At 21.9% G+C, this 24,630-nt stretch overlaps 1 protein-coding gene and 1 long non-coding RNA gene across 3 annotated transcripts in view; one reads left to right on the forward strand and one right to left on the reverse strand.

Moving 5' to 3' along the window:
- The window catches only part of LOC114131900 (branched-chain-amino-acid aminotransferase, cytosolic), a 484,947-nt gene that overhangs the window by 114,978 nt on the left and 345,339 nt on the right, over positions 1-24,630 (reverse strand). The window lies entirely within an intron of this gene.
- On the forward strand, positions 4,294-5,511 carry LOC126550209 (uncharacterized). Of its 2 annotated transcripts, none has more exons than XR_007604252.1 (3): positions 4,294-4,679; positions 4,734-4,920; positions 4,990-5,511. It is a non-coding gene; the product is annotated as an uncharacterized LOC126550209 (long non-coding RNA). The 2 variants fall into 2 exon arrangements; XR_007604251.1 differs by having other exon boundaries at positions 4,294-4,671.

Raw genomic sequence — 24,630 nt, forward strand, 5'->3', positions numbered from 1 at the left:
GAATATACACATTTAAAATGTCTATGATTATTATTAATGTTTGAATCACAACAATAAAATAACTGAAACAGTTAGGAAAAAAATTCTATTTTTATTTTTTAGTTTAAATATTTATGTCAAAATTTAATTTCTAATAACTAAAAAAAATAAATTGTATACAATATTATGTATATTTTTAAATAAAAAAATAGGTATATTTCATTATAGTGTTTAATTTAATTTATTTATTAGTTATTGTAACACATTTTTTAGTATCTTTTATTCTTTTTTAAATTATATATTATTGTTTGTTGTTTAATATTAAACATTTTTTAAATATTAAATTTCTGAAATTTTTCATTCATTTTTCAAGTGTTTTGTTTAATTATAAAACTTTAATTTTTTTTTTTTTTTACTGCTAAGATAAAATTATTATTGTTATATATCTATAATAATTGCAACAATTATGTTTGATTAGAATTATGTTTATAATTTTATAAGTTATACTATATTCAAAATAGAAGTTCTATTTTATAATATAAATTAAGGCTTTTTTTAGTTTCATATAAATAAAAATAAAATGAATTCATTATTTCGAAAAATCGTATTATTTTTTTTATTAAAAACATTTCACGTGCAGCGGACTTGTATTTTAAATATAACAATATATTTTAACTCAATCGTGATATTACATAATTAAACTCAGATGACATGACGTCTTGATAATCATTATATCCTCTCCCCCAAAATAAAAATAAAATAGATCTGAATAACTGTATATAATTGTATGTTCTATAGTATTTGATTGCATTGAATAGATTCATATTAATTTTTATTTAAAAAAAAATGTACTTTCGCCTTGGATCTTTTCATTTATAAACTTGATTTTAATTAATGCGTCTATAATGAGATCCTTTTGATAAAATAAATAATAGATATAAAAGATATATTTCAATGACAACTTCATAAATATATTATGCTTGGATAAGCATGGTTTGTAATGCAATAAGTAAGGGAAAATATTTGTACGATGAAAAATATTGAAAATAAAGTTCACTCTTAGCTGATAATTAATTTTACTTTATATTTGTTTTTTAATTTTAAAATATTTTTGATATTTTTTAATTATTAAATGTTAAATTTAGCTAATAATTTTATTAATGAACGAATTTAAATATTAAACTTATATATTTTATCTTAACTACAGTAAAAAAAATATATATATATATTGCTTAAACCTATAAATTAATTTTACATAGATTCGTTGTTTAATACTAATTGTATATAAACGTAGTTGGAAATGATAAGTTGTAAAACCATCTTAATGCCAATATTTAAATAAAAATATAATAATTAATAATAATGCTATTATGTCATACATTATAACATAAACGAAAATAAGGGAAGATGATAGAAAAGAAGACGTATAACATTTAGTCCACAAAGAAACAAAATATCAGATACACGACATAAAATTAAATTGTGCTATTAGAAAGATATTTCTTCTAGCACTTTCCTTCTAAAAGAATATGGATTCCTATTTGTGCTTATATCATTATCATAATATTATTTAATAAAGATGTATTAAAAAAAAAAAAATAAAATAATAATTAATGCAATTATCTCAAAATTTTAAATAGTGAATATAATAAACGACGTTTTGGTTGCCATATTTTGAACATAATTGTCACTTTGTAAACCTTACCCTTAAATAGTATTTTATAATATCACTATAAATTTCAAAATATTGGTTACCTAATTATTCTAAATAAAATACTATTCTAAGCGGGTTGTCAATACGTATTATTTTAGTCATATATCTGCTTACTTTTATTTTAGGAAAAATACTGGATGATTTAACAAATAACTTCTTACAACAAAATATATAATACATTTTTATTTGGCTATCGTTTAAATTTATATAATATAATAATAATAAAATCTTAAATTATTTATAATATATTATTATGTTATTATTATGTATTGAATGAATATAAGTACTTACCTACCTGTAGTTTTAAAAATAATTTTTGTTTTGTATACAATTATGTATTATTTTATAAATGATCATAAATGATCTAGATTAAATTAAGTACATAAGTTTTTTTTTCTTTTTTTAATTTAAACTTGGTATAACAATTTATTAGTTTCGACAATTAGGCATTAGCGAGAACATATTAAGGGAACAATATTAAATAGACGTTATTTACCAAAATAAAAAGGTAAATATAAAACTAAATTAAAATGAAAGTCCATAAGTTATTTAAAAATTATTATTATGTGAATAGACATTGGAATTAATGTTTGATAACAACATGTAACATCAAAAGTTATTAATACATTACTTTTAATTATTTTATCGTAATAATACTTTTAAATTCTAAGACTTTTCAAGATATATTCAATATTCATAACATGAACCATTGAACCTATATTAAAACAGTAATATAAGTATCAATGAATTACGAAACATGTGTCTTAATAACTATAGTAGTTTATGTATCGAATATCGATGTTTTATCAGGTATAATAAGCTTTTAAGATTATGTTATATTTATAAATGTTAATCTGTTACGATTTTATTGTAGGCTCCAAATTGTATTTATTCCTAATATAATATGTAAGTTGATTATAAAATTAAAATATAACATATACATTAAGATTAAATACACATATTGTAATTAATAATACTCGTATAATGTGTTTATTTCCCCATAAATATTACTACAACCTAACACTGTGATTTCATTAAACCTACACAGAAATTAATATCCATGTTACCATATTTAAATGGTATAATGTTATTGAGTTGAAATGAGTGCATTTTTCTAGAATATTATTTAATTATATATTATTATATATTATGTATACAGGTTTATATATTATGCAATTCCAATGACCCTTGCTGTCGATGCTTTTTTTTTAAATAAAAACATTTTTAATAAACACGCATTTTATGTAGGTACTTATACAAAACATAATTGAGATGTTCATAACAAATTAAGTACCATAATTATGATCTAGAAAATCAAAATTTAATTTAATTTACTTGGTAATTTGGTAAATTATTCATGATTTTCCAATATTCAATAAAGTGTGCATAAATATTATTATCTAACCAGTGAATATTTTATGCCATAGTAATTAATTGATCACCATTAAATAACGATATGTAATTTACCTTATTACAATAGACATTATACATAGTATTTATAACACTATATTATGTATAATATGTATAATAACTTAAGAAACTGTCTAAACATTTGTTATTTAAATTACATTAGTTACCTGAATATTTCATTTTGAGTTGATAACTGATTAATTATAATTACGAGTATATGACTCAATATGTAGGTATCATATAATATTATAGTAAAAATGTAACAATGCATATTAAAAACCGCAATAAATCATCAATGTATTGAATATTTATGAATTTATTGGTATGATTAAAGTATTAAAATATAATTAGATATTTAATAATGATATTACTAAGAGATTTTAACAAAGGACTTTCATTAGCATTGCGTACTTATTAAAATTGTGTGTTTTAATTTTAAAATATTATTTAATTGAACAATTGTTATTTGTTTATAAGCTGAATTGATAATGAAGAAAAAAATTATTATAACATAAAATATATATCAAACAATCTAAATTAAATCGTTTGTAATAGTATTCACTTTATTAGAAAGTAAAAAGACGTTTTTCTGGCACAAAATCGTGCCTAAAGCATTTTAAACACCGAACATATATTGTAATATACATCATACACGATCTACACATTTTCAATTTAATATTCTTCTTATTATTAATAAAAGATTTTTTTATTTTTCTCTTTAATGGGGTGGTTAAAAAAATTCATACTATTGGAACTCGAATGATCGCAATTATTATGTTTTATGAGTATATATTGTATTCGCTTAGTCAATATTATATTTGATATTAGTAACTTAATTTTTTTATCACTGCCCTTGATAAAATGAGGAATACTCATAAATATTTTTCGATTTCAGTTACCATGATAGTAGGTAAAAACAAATAAACTTACTTTCAACTTAATTTAATATGACAGAACGTTTCAAGTTCTTATTTCTAAAATTATTTAAATTAGTAAATATTATTTCTAAAATTAACTTTCAATTATATAGTTATTAAACGTTATCGATATAAAACATCTACCTATAATAAGTAAAGGTATTTAACTATAATAAAATAAAATAACGATTTAATCTCTATAGTTTCAACTTTTATTTACTTCAATAAATATTGTAAATAAAATAATATTTTGAAAATCAAATAAGTGATAATTGGTTTTACTTGATATTTAGTTAAACTATTAAAAGGAAATATAAAAACTCATTAAATACCAAAATATAATGCTATTTTTTAATTAACATTCTACAGACGGCGTTTGGAACACAAATATTGTTTGTAGTTATTATATATTAATAAAATATCATTTTAAAAAGTTCATGATTTTACACCTTAACACTTTGGTGATTTTATACATGTATATTGTATACGTGTGCTAACATGCAAAAACTGGTCATCCAAAACGGTACTATTGTCGAGAATGTCGCTTTCTTTATTATCTTATAAATAAAGAGAAAAAGATAAAAGGTCATTATCGACCAAAATTCCAATTTATGTCATGGATTTGAACGTATTAGCAGGTGTAATGTACAAGTAAAAATGTATTAACATTAAAAAAAAACAATTGTTATTAGTTTTATCAATATTATTTACAGTATTTTTTTTTATTAAAAACATCATTGGATATCGAAAAAAAATTGTTTACAAACAGAATTCAGTGAAAATTTGCAAATTAAATATATAAAGGTCAGAAGTCAATTAAATTGTACTGAACACAAAAAATGCCACTGAATATAATCTTAAACTTCCGTAACAGCTCCCATGCTTAAATTTATTATACAAGTATACGTTGTTGACGTGTGACCATTGTTGTTTATCACTAAAGTAGTAACCAATTTATTCTTCTTACAGTAACAAGTATCTATGAAACGTAACAAAAACATATCGATGCAACACTCGAACTGTTTCATTTCCTTCGGTTTCCTTTGGCCATTTATTAATGGTGTTCCACGGCGAACCTTTTTCCTTTCTCTCGCTCGGGAATTGAACACTTTGTACGCGCTGGATCTGAACCAAACGCATTTAACGAAGCTAATAATTTTGCGCTAGGTCGAAATTTCGTCCCGACCGGAAACTTTATTGAAGACACCGCCACCCAGCCGAATTATAAAGGTTTTGCTGTGGTTAGAAATGGCGGGGTCGTGGGTGGGGAGCAATGGGGTAGTGATATCGATACAAGGCGATTTATCCAGGAAAATATATTTATATATATATAATATATATGTCATACATTATGGTTTCATTGTAAACGCTTTACACACCAAATGACTGATATCAGATTGTAAATTATACACCAATTTTTATGAAACAGGATTAAATTACAAAAATTAATAATCTAAATATTTATCAAAAGGATTCTAACCAGTGTCAATTTTACAGTTGTATAAATCGAATTCGTATTAGTACTTATCATTTTACACTATATTCTTATTACGTTTTCTTCAAATTACAGAAGTATAATATTATTATATATATGTAGATATAGTAAATATTGGTATTAATATGCTTAAAACGTTGTACAGAAAAAATGTTAATCAAACTTGTTAAAATTACTAACAATCTTTTTGAACTATTTTTGTGCAAATATAATAAATATATTTTATTTTGATATTTTAGTAGAATAATAAAATATTATTGGTATTTAATTTTATTGACAAAAATATATTATACATATTTCATTATTTCGTTTTACACTAAATTGAGTTATAATACTAAAATAATCTATACTTTTTTTTGTTCAAATTTATATTGGACGAGTTTAATTACAATTTAATAGAAACATAATTGAAATAATTTAGCTTAATATATGCTCAGTATGAATTAAGTAGTATATTTAATTTACTATTATGTACTGTATTCTGTAAAATATATGTTATATTAATATTATTCTGTACTAGTTAACTAATAAAATACTTTAAATGATAATAAAATACCCATTTGTATTAAATATACTTTAGTAGTTGTAAATTACAAGTAAAATTGCCAGAAACTATTTTTCAATTTAAACATTATTTATTTATTTTTATTCAATAAATTGAATAATTAGTACAGCGTAACAATAATTTGAAAACTTTAACTTTTATTGTTATTAAAAATAATATTTATACCCAGTTTATTATACTTATAGTATATTTGTTAACTGTGAATGACTGATTAAGGTTTTATTATTTAAGTGTGCTATACAAATATTTAGTTTTGTATATGTCAGTTTGTTCAGTTTATGATTTAGTAAATTATTTAAATATAAATACTATTTTTTGATATGTTTTTAGAACAAATTGATAGAATCAAAAATAATTTATTTTTATAGAGAAGAAAATACATATAGTGCCACTTTCAATGCTATATATTTTTAATTTATTTAATTTATTTTCTAATATATTGTCCTATTAGCAAGTACATTTGCAGTGATATAAGTTTTCTGCTAAGATGCATTGCATGTTGAAAGTTACGAATAGTTATTATACAAATAATTGTTGAGCTATACACCATATATATATTTACATAAAGCATAAGTACCTCATTTAATTGTAAATATATTATATTAGGTATTTTTTATTGATATTATTTTTAGTCTTATTTAATTTTTTTTTATATCAATACAACAAATATTACTTTTATGTTGATATTATAGTATAAAATGTAGGTATATCCTTAAAAATCTGATTATTCCGTAAAAAAAATTTACTAAAACGTTTTAAATGTGAGACGTAAAAATACTGTTCAACTTAAATTATTTTAAATAATAACAAAATATTTCCAATTCAATGTTTTTTATAATAAAACAACACACATTTATGAATATTTCAGAAATATAGTTTTTGTTTTTAAAAAACTACGTTAATATTTTATATACACACAATCAAAAATAGCTTATGTAAATTGTAACTTGATTTTTTCTAAAGATAATTACCAAATATAAAATTAATATTGGATTAATAATAATATAGCATTTAAGTAATTATTATATATATATAAATTCAAAAATTAAATTTTAAAATAATTATAATATTAAAAATTGTATAATCCTTTATGTAATTTACATACAATGGAGATTTCAAATCGCTGCATACTCTTGTATTTGTATTCACAAACATGAGCATATAAGCTTCTATATGTATTTATAATTTATTTATTCAATGATATATTTTTGTTCATCATATTTATATGATTTTATATTGTTATTAAAAATATTATTTGCAATTCCCGAAAAGAATCATAACAATATTAAATTTGTTTTATAATAAAATTATGACTTAATATAATATATTTTATTGAATCTTACTCAAGCTTATATTTTTTAAATATGAATTGAAACCTAATGATAAAACAAACACATAATTATAAACATTTAGAACTTACAAACAAAACGGTAAGAATAGTTTAAAAATAATTTACATAATAATGTTAAATACAAAATTATTGCAATCTATAAAACTATCTAGAGTTTATATAATTTATTTAGGCAACTAGTTATTAAAAGTAATATTTTTAAGTAGTTAAATTTATGTATATGTATATATATATTTAAAATTTTTTTATAGGTCTCAAATAATATAGTCTTTGCTCAAAATCATTATTTATATCCAATGATATATCATTAAATTTAAATTTAACACATTCATTACAGTAATACACCCGACATCTACTATATAGTAGAGAGGTATCCAATTTTTTATGTTGTTTAAAATACCTATACATATATTTTGACACAAAAAAGAGTAAGTAGTCAAAAAATAGAAAAATCCGTCTTAATATTTGGGAAAACTACTAAAAGACAGCTGAAAATGGAAATATTTATACTACACTTGTTTTTGATACAGTTAATTTTATTTTTTTTTCACTGATTAAAAAAAAAAAAAAAACGGTTAAATGCAAGTACTGAAAATGTTCACTATATATTTACATTAAAATTTTCTAGCCATGATCATAAAATAATTGCCATCGTTTTAAATTATTTGTAGCAGAAATGTTACTTTATTTATATATTATGTTCATAAAACGTTTGTTATCTGTTAAAAATTGAAAATTGAATATTAAGATCTTTAAAAGTTGTTTATATGAAAATTCAATAATATTAAAATAGCCACTAAATAAATAATTTTTTCAAGCATTTGAAATCCAAGTATTAAGTAGTAAAAAAGTTTTAAATGTCAATGATTAAGACTTCAAAATGTAATGAAAGTGAATTTGTACTAATTTGTCTAGAAATATTATGATAAACAATTAAAAGTATTTTAAATTCCTGCTTAATTTTTTTTATGACATTTGATATTAAAATATTAGATAATTATATACGAAAAAATAAATAATGATTTTAATTTTTTGTTGGAATTCTAAAAATATTAGTATCGAACATTTAAAATTATTTTCGATCATGTTTATACTTATTATTTAGACTATAATTTAAATGATACATTCTAACCTATTCACACCATTATACGGTACTTCAGTTTCGTTATAATATTGTCCTATAATTTAATAAAAATAATATATTATTGTACAGTGTACATGATGTATTTGAATAGAATTGTTTCAGACTGCTGTATAAATACTTTATATGTAAAGTATAAGAAGAAATATACTTAGAAACAGATGATTATCTAGTATCTATACATCATTTTTTAAACATAAAATTTTTAATCTATTAATTTTGTATTTTAAAGAAAATGAATGTTCTTTTTTTTCACGCGCAATATACATAAACACGATATATTATATGTATACAATGTATGCTATATACATATATTTTTATTTATGACTTCCTTTCATAATTACCTATGTGAAATATACGTATTTTACTTAATGTTTTTGCAAACTACAATGTACACATTGTACACGTTATATAATACATAAGGATGTAATTTACATAGGTACTAGTTTAATGTAAAACACAATATATAATCCAGCAAAAGGATTAGTATTTATAAAATAATAATTTTTATACTTACTATTTATAAAATAATTATGATTATCATCGATTATAGTATCCCGAATAAGAAAGGATGTGGTGTTCTCTATTGTACTTATTAATTAAATATAATTTAAATAATTTAATACACGTTTGAGATTTGTTTACATAAAAGAGTTATTTAAATGTACCTATATTAGAATATATTGTTCATTTCTATTAATAAAGTATTCTTAAACTGATTAGTATCTAGTTTATAGATTTCAAACTAGAATTTGATTGCAACAAATGTAAGTGAGGATTTTTTTCTTTTAATTTCCGGCCGATGTTATTGTGACAATCTCGTAACTCTTCGTAAATGTTGGCAACTCGACATTTTTGTCTAGTTTCGTAGCATTATCAGCATTTTGGAAGAATATTACTGTTATGCTGCAAGTGCCAAGTAGTGAACATTTTCTGTTGTTTTTGAGATGTCAGTGGGTAAGGTGCGCACGCGTTTGATATACATAGGTCTATTAACTACGCGTATAGATTGTTGATTACTGTGTTTTTGGCGAATATTGTTTTCCGGATTTTTTTTTGAAAACTCTATGCGCTTTAATAATGTTTGATATCTTTCTCAGAGTTTGTTTATTATAATATTTGTTCACTTGTATTGTAATTCCATTTCATGGATAATAATGTTTTTATTTTTAATATGGTGGTTTGATCTATACGTATTACAAAATTTCAAATGAACACTTCGCAATTTCACTTGTTTTGATGAATACATTAAACTTTTTTTGTACCTACAAATTTGAATTCAATGGGAAATGCATGCAAATACAATAATTGGTTTTTGTCCATTATCAATCATTACATTATTATACTGTTTAGATATTGTTTTAATATTATTAATATAATAAAACATTATCTAAGATTGAGTAATAATCTCCTAACCTATTAAAAAACGGTAAACAAGACTGATAAAATTATGTCAATTCAATATTAATTATAATATATATATATATATATCATAATATTATATTATAGCATCGATGAAGAATTCCGTGTATCTAAATATATACAAATACAATGTATATCTAGAAATATGTGCAATAAATTGAATGATTATTTAGGGAAAGCTTAATATTATTCTTGTGAGAAAAAAATAGGATAAACGAGGTCTCTATAATAGCTTATTCATATTATCATCACTCTGTGTGCACTTATACTAACTTTTATCTGTACAACTTTATAGAAAATTATACCACATAAGTGTCATGTGTTATATATTTTATTAAAAGATAATGTATTTGGCAGAAAACGTGAACTCACATGAATTTCTAAATTAAATTAAGTTTTATACACTTTTTCTTATGATGTCGACATGAATTCTTAAACATTTGTTTGATCACCAAAGTCAATTCTTTTGCTTTCAAAGAATAACCGTATTGTACATGTCTTATATTGTTTTTAGTTCATAATACATAAAGATTTTGGTATTTTTTTTTTTCATTAATTTATTTGATAGATAACATAAGGACAAAAGGCGTCTATACATTCGTAGACGTGACCAACATTTTCTGTTCGAACAATGTCATCAAGTTTTTAATGTGTTTTATCGATTTAGTTTGAGCTATAACGTCTCAATTCCAAATTGTTTTAGATTATTATAATTTACAATGGTACGAATAAAATATAAAATTAATTATTAATTACTACTACAATAATTATAACTTGTAAAATTATTATTTATTTTAGGTGTTTTATAAATTTCAAACGAGTTTTAAAAAAAAAAAAAAAGTGGATATTTATAATACTGTTTTTTAATGGGAAAAATATACAATACATTTAATAAAGTAAAATAAATCAAATGTGTTCAAAATAAAATAAACTCAACTATTTCAGATTTTAAGCGAATTTAGGAATACACTGGTCTTACAATAAATGTTCTTTTTTTTTCATTTTCTGTGGACACATTTATTAGCAGTGAAAAATCTGCAAAAGTTTCATATAGGATGTAGCCATATCTAACGGTTTTAAATTGAGTCTAGTTGGTACTTTAATGAGGTAATTTTTCTCGACAGTTTCCCTAAACGAAAATAAAAGCTAATGCCTCTCCACGAAAAAAATTTAATTACATCACATCAGGTAGAGTTTTAAACTACTGTTTTCCATTCAGAAAAATCTTTCAAATACAATGATACACCTACAATACGTTTAAAATTTTTAATAATAATACAATACTATATTTATTTGAATCGTATTAGGTGAAATGAATTCACAATAAAAATTCTTTGTTTTATGCTATGGCTATTAATAAATGTAGATTAGTATTTAATTATTTTGTTAAAAAAAAAAAAAATTAAACCATCTAAAGATAAAATAAAAACAACGACAATCTTAAATGGTAAAGTCGGTAAATAATGTACAGCTGAATAACGATAAAATATATAATTATCAATGTATATAAGTAATCTAAATAATATTTAATAATGATATAATACAACTGAAGTGAGTTTATTTATTAATTGTTATTTATTTATTTTTTTTTTTTTGAAAATGCTAATCTCTGTAGCTACCAATAGGCTTTGATTACTAATTGATAACCCAATTCTTAATAACATCACGCTACAGCCCTTAAAATAAAAATAAAAAAAAAATCAGAAAGAACGCTAAACGAAAACGAAGTAATAGCACGGGCGGGTGTTAATGTAACACAGAAAGTCAGTGGCCGACAATGTTCCAAATGTCAGCTAATGATGAAAAAGTATTGAATAACGAATTAAACAAAATCTGAATCATTCATTAGATATCATTATTTTGCAAGGAACAAAGTTCGTGAAGACAACTTTTTTCAAATGTATAAATGTATAAAATAGTAGAATATAATATATGCATTATGCATTAATCTCACCTAATCATCTAATTTCATCAATAAATCCTTATATTCGTATCATAAAATTTAGTTAAAATGTTGATGCTTTTTCGAAATGAAGACTTTTTTTTCAAACTCACTTAAATGTGGGCATCTACAAGTATTCTAACGGTGTATGCATAAATGGAAAAAGTTCTATAATTTTTTCAATCTTTATCACAAAGTTAATTAATTTTAAGTATCTATCCAAGGTGATTATCCTGCTATAAATTTTTACGAGTATGTTAATTTTCTTTTAAGTAGAAAATCATAAGATTAAATTGTTTTAGTTAAAAAGTTACTTATATTAAACCTATATATGATAATAAATAAAGATAAAGAAAATTGTAATATTATATAGTAAATCTTTATTGTACCTCGTTATCTAGTATGAAAAAAAGATTTTAAGCCAAAGAGACATGGGGCCAGCATGAAAATAGATTTAAGTAATTATTTTTATCTTACCTTATATACCTTATTTTCTAAATTCAGTAGGTTGAAATAAAATAATTTTTAACGAAAACATCACGTTTATTGTATTATTATAGTATTATAAAAACAATTAGGAAACATGTGTCAGGGCACACTCTGAACCTCAAGTTTAAAATTTTACTTTTAGTTAGAAATAATATATTCATAAAAATAAATTATTCCAATAGTGTCATATGAAATTAAAATTATTCTAATAATTATAACAAATTTTTATTTCAGTTACATTTAAAATTGTAAATTTTTATATATAATTGTAATTAAATTTTAATATAAACATTCTTATAATTCTTATAATTCGTTATAGTAATATATTTTACAATAAATACATAATATTATAAATTTATCAGAACGAACATTAAAATCTTTCACGTGTGTACATTTTATTTTATCAAATTTTAAACTCCAAAATATGTTCACAAACAATTATTTTGGAATTTTGATTACCTTTTTTTTTAATTCCAGTTATACTATAACTTACGTGGAACGCTGTATTATTTTAAAATATTTATAACTGATTGAAAAATTTTAATTAATATTTATCGAAATAAAACAAAACAAAAAAAAAAAATTATTCGATTGATAGAAAATGCTATTAAAAATATTTTTAGAAAATGTCAAGTATCTGTATTCTACAGTTATTCTTTATTGATTCACATCAAAATTAGAAAATCTATATCGTTAAAATTTGTATTTGTTTCATAATTAACGTTTTTTTTTTCATTTTAAATTGAGTGGAGTGATAAATATATTGATTTACAATTTTTTTTTTCTTTAATCGTCTTTTAAAACGGTAAAAACGCTTTGATAATTTAACTTTATCTTAGATCTTCAAATTGGAGTGTGGTTTATGATTAAAAATAGCATTTATTTGATATTTTAAGAACTAAAAGTAAAAAATTATAAGTATTAAAAAATCAAATCAAGAAAACATTAGAATTTGTACTCAATGCCAGTTTTTAACAAAATTGATATTACTTTTTTGGTATAATTCAGAAACAAATAACAGTTGATACATGACATTTTACTAAATTTTTATAAAATATATTTTATATTATTTTTTTTTTTTAATTATGATAAAGTCTTAAATATTTTTATCACTCATTCACTACATAATTATTATAATTTTCTAATGTTTTTGAGCTAATTATAAATATTTTTATTTTCATTTTTTTTTTTAGTTTTATTTTTATCAATCTTCTATAATACTAATAGTAAATTAAGTTACTTTAATAGAAATATCAAAATACTTATTACAATATAATGTACTTGGTGATATATATAGTAATAATCATAGATATACGTAATGATGTATTACATAACCATCAATCAAATATGCTAATGTTATTACGGAGTTAAACCTATTACAATACATTCAAACATATAAAATTATTTCGAAATATTTAATATAGAAAATTGTATACTTCTATTTATACACGTATATCCAATAATTGTTACTATGGATAGGTAATGTATGTTTAACGTATAAATTGCGTGTTTATGATTGTGCCATGGTACATATGGATACAAGTACAACTTCATAATTCCAATCTGTATTTAGCTGTATATTAAAACTTTATTTAAACAAATAAAATATATATATATATATATATTTTTTAGTTTGGTGACATAAAAAATGATTAAAACGTATATAAGATACTCGATGCAACAATCGATACAGTAATTTTGCTTATATCGGTAGGCACTACACTTCACCAATATATTTCAGTTAAAAACAGTGTTCCAATGTTAAATAATTTATTTAAATACTAAAGTATTGAATTTTATAAGAATAATTAGAAAGAACTTGTTTCTATTGGCTTCAAAATGTGAACATTAGGAGCAGACTGATAGTAATAATTATACATATTTTGAATTATATAACCATGGATATTATATAATGCAATATTATAATTGCGCAGTAATCGCCCTTGACGGGCCTTGAATATATCTATGATAGTTATTAGGAAACTTGCAGCAATAAGGAGTGATTATTGGGCAGTTTATTACCCATAATCATATTTACTTGATTATTAGAAATGTTATATAATATTAATTAAGTTAACAATCTAAACATTCTCGATAAAATTAAATAAACAATCAATGCTTAAAAAATATAAACTTAATGCAGCAACTCTTATTAAAAATAATTTTTATAATATACCACTTATTTTAATCATATTTTAATATACTAATATTATCTTTTAAGAAAATCAAATATTGATTTTTTAAAATAATAAAAATATGCATATTAGGTACGTTGAATAAACAAATTGATTAATTTAATGTTTAGATAAAGTTTAATGAACAAACTATGGGCCAGTGAATCATTTTTGAATGATCAATTTGCACCATTAAGCTCACTATAAATTTATTAAATGTGAATTTATTGTTCATGAGACTTGATTTGGTAATAGGCCAGTATAATATTATATACGTATAATAAGAGTTTAATTAATGTAATAATTTAAGTACGAAATAAAAATAATTGCATTAAATATCTTGCAGCCTATAATATCATTAAGTTCGTGATGTGTTTTTTTATATAACTATTAATATAGTTAATTTAACTTTTATTATTGTACTCTAGGTTGATATAATTTTTTTTTTTTGAAAATATTGCATTTTTTATACTATTATAATAATATATATTTATACTATTTATACTATTAAAAAATATTGCCATTTTAAAACTTGATACAAAAATACAAGTTTTTTTAATACAAAATAGCTTGCAATTTTTTTGCGATTTTGACAAATTTCATCAAAATTCTAACTTTAAATTTATTAAAAAAAAAATTGTACTTAATACCTTACAATCTTTTTATACATATATAAAAACAACTTAATAGGTAGAATCTTGTATTATATATGTTCAATCATTTCAACCCAGTGATTAATTTTTATAGACATTTATAAAAAAAAACCAAACACATGAAAATTTCTGTTGTAAATTTTGAACTACCTAGTAGATAAGTAAATAATTATTCTATTTTGGAAAAAGAAATAAAATATTTATGTTTTCAATTGTTTAAAAAAATAATAAAACTAAAACACAATGAAAAATAGTAAAAATATTTTCTTTTTAAATATAAAAATTAAATACTTTTAAAAACATTCATGTATTTTGAGATAAGTGTTAATTGTTTAAAGAAATGGTATGTTTATTACACTATAGTATTATAATACTATTATGTAAATTGATCACGTTTTATTGTATATTTACTTTCTAATACAAATATAAATATAAATTTATAACGCACCTTTAGTTTATCCACAGATCCAATATTTACATAAACCTTAGAGTTATTATTTGTGCTCTTTGTAAATTATAAAATATCAAATATTCTTGAAAAGAAAGTTTATTTTTTTAACATAGTTTCCAAATAATCTTATAATATATTAATACTCACATTAGAATTGATTTTTTAGATTTTGACTAGAGCAACGAATATATTGGATTTAATTTATTTGTTGTAGAAAAAATACTTCTATTTTCAATATTGAGGGTAGCAAATGTTCGTAGGTACTTTTGTGAGTAAAAAATGTCCATTTTTTTCAAATTTATATCAACGATTTATGTAACAATATTTATTAATAAAATCAATTTTGATGATTGACTATACCTACTTATATTCTCAAAAATGATTAAAAAAATATATATTAATAAACAAATGTTTATACATGATTCAATGTTTAAAATATTTTGACATTTTTGATCTAATGATAGACGTTTTAAATTGTAAACTTTTTTTATAAATTATGATTAAACATTTTTTACGATCAAAAAGTTTAAAAACGTAATTTTATTTCTTATGAGTTGTTCTTATAGTGATTTAAATATATCAAAAATAAATTTTCAAATGTATTTATAAATGTAACAGAGTGATTTCTAAAATTAATAAATAATTACAAATCTTTCATTATTTACATTATTAAATATATAATTGTTTTTATTATTTGATATAAGTTCAATTAAACAATCACTTAGATGAAAAATGTATTATTTAGAAAAAAAATATTCTTAATATTATTATTTTTATTGAAAACAAAAAATCATAAAAATTTAATGAAATCGAAAATTTAAAAATAAAACGAATAGGTAGTGAGAATATTTTTTTTCTACATAATATATTTTTCGTCTGAAAAAAAAATAGGATTTTATTTCTAATGATTTTGTAGTTGTTAATAAATGTTCACTATAGGGATTTATAAAAAAAATTTCATTATAGATTCATTAATTAAAATTAAATTCATGAATTTAAAGAACCAAGGCAAGTTAACTATATAAAAGTTAAATTATTTATAAATAATACCTAAATGAATAGTAATCTTTACTGTTCAATCTAAAACTGCATATTACTTAAGTATATTTAAAATACTTTTAATGATTAACAAAAGTAAGCTATAACTTTACATCTTTATGAGAATATTATATTAGTTGTGATTATTTTATATTTTAACGTATAGAATTAGAACAGCATATTATTTGTAGTATAAAGACAAACTACATTGAATGTACGCATTATCAAATGACTCAAGATGCATCTAGAAATCCTGTAAACCTAATTTATTATTTTTTTAGCTTTTAGAATTTACTATTCTTTAACAATATGTTTAAAATGAAATAATTTTTGATATTGAAAATCTGTCTGGAGTTAATAATCTTTAATAATAGATGAATAAATATTTTGTTTAATTAACATCTGATTTTGAATAAAATATATTAATAAAATCAGTTTATCTATATATAATCAGTAATCATCCTCCATCGTCCTCATTTTAAGATTTATAAATAATACAAAAAAAAATTTATTTATAAGTGAAGTTTTTCTTTGCTGATAACGATCAGCCGATAACATTTTTCTATTATAGTTAATTTTCAGCTTACATTAAAAAAAAAAAAATAGTAATGACTACTATACTCTTCACCACCTGGTTAATTAGTTTGAAATTCCTTGACATTTCTCAGATCAAAAATAGAACCGTGACAAAATTTCCATTAAATTAAAAAAAAAAACACAACAATCCGACCACACCCAGAAATATTAATTTACTTTAGTGGGCGTTCCAGCATAAACATATATTTACACCAATTCCCTGTATACCTTCCATCGCACTACTGATCATTACCTCTCATCGAAATATTATTAATGAATGTTTATTTTGTATACTATAATCTCGGGGATGTTGAGTGAACCATGGGCTTTTACTGTACTGGGTTAACAGCGTACTAATAAATAAACATTCGTCGGTTAATGTGATTAATTTAACAAATAATGTGGTAAAATGACGCCTAAACAAGTTTCCACGTGAATAACATATTATTATCTAAAATTTGTTCTTATGTAATGAAAAAATAAAAACAGTGAAAATGTCACTATCAAATACCTCTCAAAATGCTTATCGTTTTATAGTCAAATAATAATTTGACATACTTTTTAATCAATAATATTTCAGTTACATTACTATTTTTATGTATGAAGATGAATACAGAATTAGTATGATGTTAAATGTTTACAAATTATAAATATATGCTTCTCACAAAAATATTTTATTTTTGCACAGAAAAAATATAACACTAAGACAGGCAAACATATAAGTTCTTTAAATCAATTTATTTGTATTTTAATGGATTGTAAAATGGTTTTCATAAAAATCTATGTTATCCTAACTTTTATTGTTGCAATCATTTCAAGATATTACATTCTTTGTTTTCTATAATATCTTAATACGTTAATATGAATAAAAATGATAGTATGAAACGTGATAAAGATTAAATTATTTTAAATTCAGAATAATAATTTATACACTATTTATGCTTTTTATATATTGAATTTCACATTAATAACATAAATAGCATGCAACAATAAATTAGAATTATTATGATATTAATAAACTAATAAACAAATGACTATAGAGTATTATAACATTTCTAAAATCAAGCGTCATCCTTTTCGGCCAAAATTTACCATTACCTTTTCGGTCAGTACAATTTTCTTTAAAATTTATAATTACCTATAATAATTGAATTTGAAGATTAAATCAATACAATATCAAGCAAGTAATAAATATTGTTTGTCTTTATTTATAAAAAAAAATTATAAATTAAATTAAATTTACATCGAAGATAATAAAAATATAGTTTAATTGACTTTTAACCTATTAAATTTTTTGACATATTTAAAAAGGTATATTTTTTCATATAATTAGATGTAATGATTTGGATAATTAAAAATCACATTTATAGATATAATTTTATTTAATCAAATATCAAATTTTACACGTTCAGTAATAATTACTGAATAATCGTTATAATTATAATTATTATAATTGTGAATTTTTAAGAAAATTTTACTGGCTAAAAAGTGACACTGACCAATTAAAGAACTGCTACAAAAATAAAAATTGCTATCAACACCAAAGAATCACATATATCATAGTGATTCACTCCCAATATAATATGGTGACGTACATAAATGAAATATGATAAAAAAATTAAGAACATTTTAAGAAGAATTCTAAACACAATTGATGAACGACCAATAAAATAAAAATACAGATATTCTCACATTTATTAGGAGTATACGATTATATTATGAATATACCTTGATGGTTGAATTCCAAATGGCAAAGTAGGTACTAATAGATAAAAATAATGAAACAAGGACGCTATTGGGAGAACCTGAAAACTGTGGATTGACGTAGATGACAAAGATCTGAGAACAATGGATTAGAATGTATCCCTTGAGATGGCATAAAATAGAAAAGGTATAGGACTAGTGAAGTTAAGTAGCAATGATGATTAATGGAACAATAGTACAAGAAGAAGAAGAATACGCAGTAAAGATATAGTTATGAACTGTAAGTATAAATTAGTTCTACTTAGGTACATAACTATTATATTAAGTTATATATTTTTTTAAATATTAGTTACTTCTAAATTTAACTTAAATTTTTATTTTTGAAATTCTGTTAAATACAATTTTAAGCACCTAAATAATCCACAAAATATCTTATGTAAAAAAGTTGTTCATTAATATGAACACAATAAGATAAATTGCAAAAAATATTATATTTTCACATGAAAAGTTTAGAATAAGAAGATGTAATGGAAATGTTGGAAAATAGATGTGTGTTGAAGTTTGTTTGTTTTAAAGTAATGTCACTCTGTCAGAAAGCTCACCGAATGCAGGTTAATCATTAAAAAGCATATATTTTATAACGCCTGAAAAGCATAATGTTAGTCAGTAATATAGTAGACATTTTGAATTCAAATATTTTGTTTAAATGACTTTCTCTAGTAAACAAAACTTTGAAAACGTTTAATCCAAAAACTTCTTAAAATAAAATATATACCTACATAAAATAATTAAGGGATTTGATCACTGTCATACTGAAGTCTACAACATAATATCATACAATATAAAATACCCTAAAACAACGTTGTAACACACTAAGTTTACCCTCCAGAGCCCAATTGAAATTAAAAAGCTCTCTAGTGTATCGTCAAGTTGTATATTTCCCTTGGCTAACTCAATTAATGTTTATACCATCATAGAAATAGCGTTGACACGAAAATTATTAGGTTAATAATTATTAGGCAGTTTAATAACCATTTATTAAATTGAAAGTTATATGTTTTCCAATTTTCAGCCCATTTTAAACAGTAAATTAATATACAAATACTGATTCATCGCAAAAAGTTTTACATTTCCGTTGCCTTAAATTGTAATAACTACATTTATTTTATCAACTAAATATTATAAATTATAATTTACATTTCATTACACATAATTTAACAGGAGTAGTCTTTTTTCTTTTTTTAATATTAAATATCTAATAAAAAAGTATTTAATTTTAACTACCTATACTCGGTGTTAGTAAAGTGATACTTAAAGTAATATGTATGTGCATTTTGTTATTCCGACATTTATAAAATATTGCTACAAATATGTACAATTTAAATGAAAGGAATATAAAATCATATAAACATTTTAAATATAAGCACTTTGAATTGTATAAATAATAACTTGATTAGTTATAATAAAATAATACATTTAATTTGAATGAAAAATAAATTATCTATAGAAACCAAAAAATTTCAATAATTTCCATGAATAATTTAAAAATTATTTGATTTTAAAAAATACACAGATGTAATCAATATACACGTAGTTTCATTGTATAAATAAATTAATCTAATTAAAATATTTTTCAGTTATAATAGTGTACTTGTTTTCCTCTGTGGTGTAACTATTCCAGTTCAAAATTTAGTTAAATTTACCAACAGTTTGATTAGAAAAATAACTGTTCTTGAGGATTAACTATGAAATGTTGGATTTAAACTTTGTTTATAGCAGTTAATTACATTAATATTGGGAGAATTTCAAAACTTACGTTTTGGCTTCTTAGGGTAAATTGTAATAACTATTAGACTATAATTATTGTAAAATTAATTCCTTCGCAGCATATACGGGATAAAATACTATAAAAGGAATTTAATGAATATACAAGATTAGGTTAGGTTCATATATTATTTCTCATACTAAGTATTCAAGTACATCGCAATTTAAATAAATTTCAAAGAATTACTTCGAAAATAGGTAACCTGTGAAAATAAAAGATAAAAAGGTAATCTCTGATACAAAAAGCAAAATATAAACATGTCCATGGGTGATAATTTATAAATCATAGAAATTTTCAGCTACATTTTCAGGTTACATTTTGTCAGTGACAGGTTTTTTTTTATTTTTAACAATATTATTATATTAAATATCGAGCCAATTAGGGCACAAGCTGCCAGAAACTTCAAGGCTTGGTGTGTTCTAAAAGAAAGTGCAGACATCTATTGTGCAGATTAATATTAGACTATAGTCCATACTATGAATGGATGCTGTGAACTGACATTTAAAATATGATTAAAATGACTGCATAATTTGGCACTGTAGAATAGGAATTTCTAAAAGATTTTTTCATAAGGTGAATTCATGCTACCTACTAAATAAAAATTAAATAACAATACGTTTGCTTTTAAAAACCTATTATGCAATCATACAATTTATGAATATTCATAAAATAGTTATACAAATGCTTAAATGTATTCCATTTTTTTCGGAATTCGATTTATTTGAATACAACTTTGATAATAATAGAAAATTAACTATATGAATTATTTGATAAAAAATGAATTTAATTAAATTAATAAATTAAAAAACAAAATATCATACAATATTAACTTATTGACCAAGTTTTTAGAAAAAAAATTATTTATTCGATCATAATATTATTACAAAAAAAATTAATTTCAAATATTATTTATTTTTTTAATGATTCTTGGGAATATTTTAGTTTATCATTACAATTTTTTATTTAAATATTAATTACTCCTAAATAAATTGACGGTTAAAATAATTGGATGTCACAAAAATATTTTATAAGACTATTTTAAATTAAGTTCATTTTTTTTTTGTGCTTAATTATTATATATTTATATATTCTGAAATTGAATATTAAAATATAGGAATATAAGATAAAGATTATATTGCTTAAAAGAACTCTAATTATCTAATGAATCCTTAATTTTTTTTATTTCTAACACGTGCAATAGTTTTGATTATAATTAACATGAAGTAGATCTGGTAAACAATTTAACAGTTATTATTTTTGTTTAAATATTATGTTTATTGCCATCTGGTAACAACTGCAACACAATTTACATGAATTTTAAAATATAATATTTAAATTAAAGTAATATGCATATTTTTGCATAAATATTATATTTTAATCAATAAAAAGTATAAACTGGTATAACGTTTTAAAAAGCAGTATAGTTATGGTCAACATTTTAACAACAATATTATATAAAACTGGTTAGAGAAAATAGAATCATCAATAGTGACTTCCTGATTTCAGACTTCAGTATCTACTTATTTAGGTTTAGAATACGTGGTTTATTTATAAACAACTAATAATTATCAATGTGACATTTTGAAGAAAATATAATTACATAGGTATCCAGATCAACATTACTTATATGGTAGGTAACAATTGTAAACAATTCCTTAATAAACACTAACAGCTATATCAAATATTTTGTAAACGCACGTAATAATAGTATAAGATATATTTCAGATAACATCGATAAAACAACATCGTTTAAACTTTGATTGTTAAGTCTAGAGTCGAAATAAATTACAATATTTCAAATTGTGACACTTATTTGATCATATAAAACCAAGTACCAACTATTAGACAAACGAATGCTGTAAATATGAATTATATGCGTTTATTATCTATGTGCTTTACAAAACATCATCCTATATTGTTAAATTTGATTTACACATTATTTTTATTTAATTTTTTATCAAATATTTATCAGTAGATATTTTTGTTATATGTTATATTATTGTTTTAAAAACAATAATATAAATGGTCACTGTTACTGAAAATAGTATCATCATTGTAATAAATAATAGCGAAACTATTTTCGGAATAGTTTTCTTGTATATAGATACTAGGTATATATAAAGTTTCAAGGGTTGGATTGATGACACTGGGTGATCTCTTGGGACGATTGAAACCTATCAGCCGTTATTGGGGCACATACAGCACGTCCGTGTAGTTGATGTTTTTTTTTTTTTTTTTTTTTAAAAAAAACCCTTCCATCCCCTAGGATTGAATCACAAAATAATAATTCATGATGAATGCAATTGCGGACGATTGTTGTACCCTTAGATTTTGTCAGTGGTTGAACGCGTTACATTTTCTCGTGAAAAGACAGTTTGAGCGAATATAGATTGAGCAATGTCCTATTCCTTAAAATCTATATAAAGAATGTGTGTAATTTATTATAATTATTGTTTGATATAAAACACGATAAAAAAAACTAATAATAATAAAATAGTAAATTATAATATTTAAATATTTAAAATTATTATATTTATATCAAACGACTTAAGCAATGGTTAACTATTTGTGAATATACCTTGTTTTATTTATTATTTTGTAAATAGCATAATTTCCATCTATAATAACTAACGTTGCAAAATAAGTGAAGTAAATAAAAAAAAATCTATTTAGATATAAAATTGTTGGTTCTAAGTTCAATTAATGTATTAACATCGAATGTCGTTGTCGTTAATAACACCTATTTGAAAATGAAATACATAGATGCATATGATACGCGTTCCATGCATCTATTTACTATATATTCACCATTCAGTTCAGTGCTTATTAAAGTTTTGATTTAATTTTTATTTTGGAATTGGTATTCCAAATTTTAATTTGTATATTTTCAATTGTTTTTGTTGTTATATACTTATGTGATTTAAATCAAATTATCGATTGCACTATATCAACTTTTTTAAACATTTAATTAAAACATTATTTCTTTATTAAGGAAATAATAATAATAATCGCAATTTACTATCCGGATTGAGATCTTGGTTGTACATCATATCAGTCTCTGTTTCCGAGATAAAGCGTCCAGCAGGCGGTCGTCTCGCGGGTAGGTACCTCCCAGTTGTTAGTCGACTGCAGGATGCCTATTAATATTATTATTTACCTACTAACACAATATCAGCGATTTAAGCAGAAAAAATGTTCTTACCAAATAATAGTAATGCATAAACGCGTAGGAAATAATATTAATAATGAAAAAGCAACGCCATTTGCAGTAACAGGCAAGAATAAAATATAATTATAATTTGTTTAATAAACTTATTAAGATCGTATAGCAAATAATCATGAATCTCATAAAAATAATGACAGTAATAATATAAAATTAGATTAAGCTGTATTTCAAGTAGATTTTAAAAACTACTTATGGGTATTTATTTAAATACGTGTTTGATAAAAATGTTATTGGGTAGGAGTTCAACAACGTGGGCAATTATAATAAAATTAATTATTTTTAAACTAAAACAACAACCAACAATGCGTCACTAAAGTGAATCTATCACTATTTCCTCTTCAACAATATTATTGCCTAAAATTACATATTATATTCAGACCCTCGTTATTCGACTAAAAATACAAATAAAACAAACTATATTATTATAGTATTATACCAAACTGAATTATTACGATATTGGCACACTGTGAGCGAACGTATTTATCGATATATGATCTTTTATAGCTTTAAGGGTATTACATGTTTGAATGCATTCCTTTGTTGTATTATTATACATTG

Source organism: Aphis gossypii, chromosome 2 (assembly GCF_020184175.1).
Source record: "Aphis gossypii isolate Hap1 chromosome 2, ASM2018417v2, whole genome shotgun sequence".
NCBI classification, from domain to species: domain Eukaryota; kingdom Metazoa; phylum Arthropoda; class Insecta; order Hemiptera; family Aphididae; genus Aphis; species Aphis gossypii.